Below are 3,236 nucleotides of genomic sequence, written 5' to 3'. Positions count from 1 at the left end.
CCTTTGTCAGCTTAGTGCCCCCCAGATGTTTTGGATCATGCTGGCTAGCGCTGATGGGATCTGTAGTCTAAAAATCTAGAAAGCACTAGGTTGGCAATTCAACAATTTATTAAATATTTTCAACTTCAAATACCAACAATTACTATATCTCTTTTTCAGTGTGCTGGCTCTAGTCTTAAGTTAGTTGATCTTAGGTCCCATTGAAATAAATGGGACACATTAGTCATGACTTGACTCAGGGTAGGGAACCTTCTGTGCAGGGACCAAATGGTACATCCGAGACCTGTCTTCGGTCGAATGCCCTTCTCCCCAGGCCACACCCTTCACAGTGTCTACTCTTTGCCCAACTCGAGTGCTTTTGGGTGACTGGAATCTGTCCTTGAACTGTGATAATGCCTCTTGCTTCCCTGGATGGAAGGTGGAGAGAGATATGTGAAGGTTTAGAAACGTCTGACTTCTCTGGTGTAGCATATCACATGAAAGTAAGGGTCACATCCATGCCTGCACCCATGTTTTGCCTCTGACCCTACCCACTACTGATATGTGATCCCTGGAATATTGCCCATGATGGAATGTGGCCCTTAGGCTGATAAAGTTTCCTGACTTCACTTAGGTCTAATTGATTTGAATGGAAACTATATTCAGGTCTACTCAGAAGTAAAACCCACTAAATTCAATAGAGTTTAATCTTTGGTTATTGAATAGCTGTAGTTATACAGCTAAACATATTTATTTGGAAATAAATCTGGGATGAGAACTTTGACTGATCCTGTGAAACAGGACAGGTTGGGGTGGCACTTCATCTTAATTAATAACTGCCACCGCCACCATATTAGAAATGCTAAAATGGAAATCTAGACAGGCAGTATTTTTAGGAAGAAGGAACAGATATTAACTAGCTCCAATCTATTAATCAGCTAACTTTAGACATGAGCAGTCAAGCACATGCGGGACATCATCCTGTGAGTTAGCTAAGTTATTCAGTCAACTTCAGATTTCTAATTCCAGATTTATTAAAGGATTAAATAGTAATGGAATCAGCATTGGGAAGAATATAATCAGTGATTTCTAATTAACCTTACTGATATGTTTGTTTCAACAACTTATACAAAGCCAGCATTCTGGTATGTATGGTATTGCATGGGGCTCATTTGAAGGCTGAAGTGAAGAAGCATAGTTCCTAAGGAGAAATAGAAACAAAGAACTGAGGAACAGCCTCACATTTTGGGGAATTTGAGACCAGTAAAAGCCAATCTCTTGATGAAGATGGATGGTACTATGGACCCAGGGCTGGCGCCAAAGGCTGCCAAGGCTGGCCCTGGCCAAGGGCCCCTGCGGCCCACAGGGGCCCCTCCTTAGGTGTGGGGGTAATGCTCCCCTTCCATCATCCTCAGCAGGGTCATCTCCCGACCCTGCCGCAGATCACAGAGTTGGAGCTTCCAGCCCCCCCTACAGACCATGCGGGCCTGCGGCACCTGCCCACTCCACCTACCCCTCCTCCCTTTCTGTGAATGCCTTGCGCGCGTGCACACAGCTGCCATCAACCAAGATGGCAGCAGAGGCTTCTCTAAGGGGCTGATGCCCCTACCGCCATCTTGATTGATGGCAGGCAAGTATGCGCACGCAGCATAGCACACGTGTGTCATCAGCGAAGGTGGCGGTGGGGGTACCAGCCCCTTAGAGAAGCATCTGCCACCATCATGGTTGATGGCAACTGTAGTGAAAGCAGGGAGTTCCACTCCTCCTACTTTTACTGTCCCAGGAATCAATCCCCAGCCTTGGGCAATTGATCCTAGCAAACCTGGTCTGCTAGGGCTGTGTAGGCTTACACCAACCCTGCACGGTAGTACTGCCACCACCCTTCTATTGGTTAACTACTCTGGGGTGAAGGGACCCCCAGAGCCCACTGAACACCTAAACCTCTCAGGACCAGAGGCTCGATACCCTCCTGGCCCCTTCAGAGGTCTTAAGTGAAAACGTTCCTCTAGTACACGGTAGTTTGGTCAAGCAGCCAGGACTGAATTTAGTAACTGAACCCTTTCTCTGGAATAAACACACGTTGCTTTAAAATAAGTAAAGTTTATTAAAAGAAAGAAAATAAGAAAAGGGATAAAGGGTACAAAAGATAAAAAGGTACATACAAATAGTTTGGAGCAGCAAATCAAATCCTAAAACCAACACCCAAAAGGGGCATGGTATATAACAAACAGGATATAAAGGTTCTTGGCACAAAATGAAAATAATAAAACTAACTGCCTCAGTTGTACTTACAAAGCCTCAGCTCTTTCTCAGTAGTTAGCGTCCTTCCCCTCAGGGACGGCCAGTCAGGAAGTATAATGGAGCCACCGCAGAGCATCACCATAAGTAAGGTGGTGCCCACAAGTGGAACACAGCCCAGAGACTGAGGCCTTCTCTTATAGAGAAAATCCCTGCCTCAGCTGGAGACAATCAACTAATTAGCAGTTCCATCACAGGAATGATGAAACGATGTTCCCACAGTACCAGGCCCCGTCCCTCCTGGTTTCCCATAACAAGCCGTAGGAGTTTTTACGGCCTTGACGGAACCAGGCCCCTCTTGCTGATAAAGAGGTGCCAAATTGCTGTAAGCTGATACAGCTGGGCTGTAAAAATCACCGGGTCACCGGGATGGAAAAATATCAAAAGATTTAACTATCTATGACCAGGGACCCAGGAAAATAATTAAGGGGATCAAACTGGCATGACAGCAACTGTGCATGCAGCGCACAGGGCATTCACAGATAGGGAGGAGAGGTAGGTGGAGCAGGGGCAGGTGCCGCGGGCCCGCACGGTCTGTGGGGGGTGGGACTGGGGAGCCCAGAACAGGCTGGCGCCCAAGGGCCCAGTCACGCCTGCTGTCGGCCCTGTATGGACCAATGGTGAGAGAAGCTCCATCTCTGATATCAGTGGTCTAGGTAGCTAATCAGAAGATGTTATTTTGAGCAGAGCTTGGAAAAGTTACTTTTTAAAACTACAACTCCCATCAGACTAATCCAGTGGCCATGCTGGCTGGGGCTGATGGGAGTTGTAGTTTAAAAAAGTAACTTTTCCAAGCTCTGATTTTGAGATTATTTTGACCTTCTTAATGGTTCTAAATGTGCATTACAGAAGATGTGGTCAGTTCTGACCAGTGCTTTTTGTAAAATGAAAAAAGGGAAAAATAACTAATCTGATAATGTATAATTGTGACAAAACCAAGACCAGGCCCTCCTCAGCAG

Source organism: Rhineura floridana, chromosome 1 (genome assembly GCF_030035675.1).
Source record: "Rhineura floridana isolate rRhiFlo1 chromosome 1, rRhiFlo1.hap2, whole genome shotgun sequence".
Taxonomy (NCBI): Eukaryota; Metazoa; Chordata; class Lepidosauria; order Squamata; family Rhineuridae; genus Rhineura; species Rhineura floridana.
Note: the sequence above shows the minus strand (reverse complement) of the source record.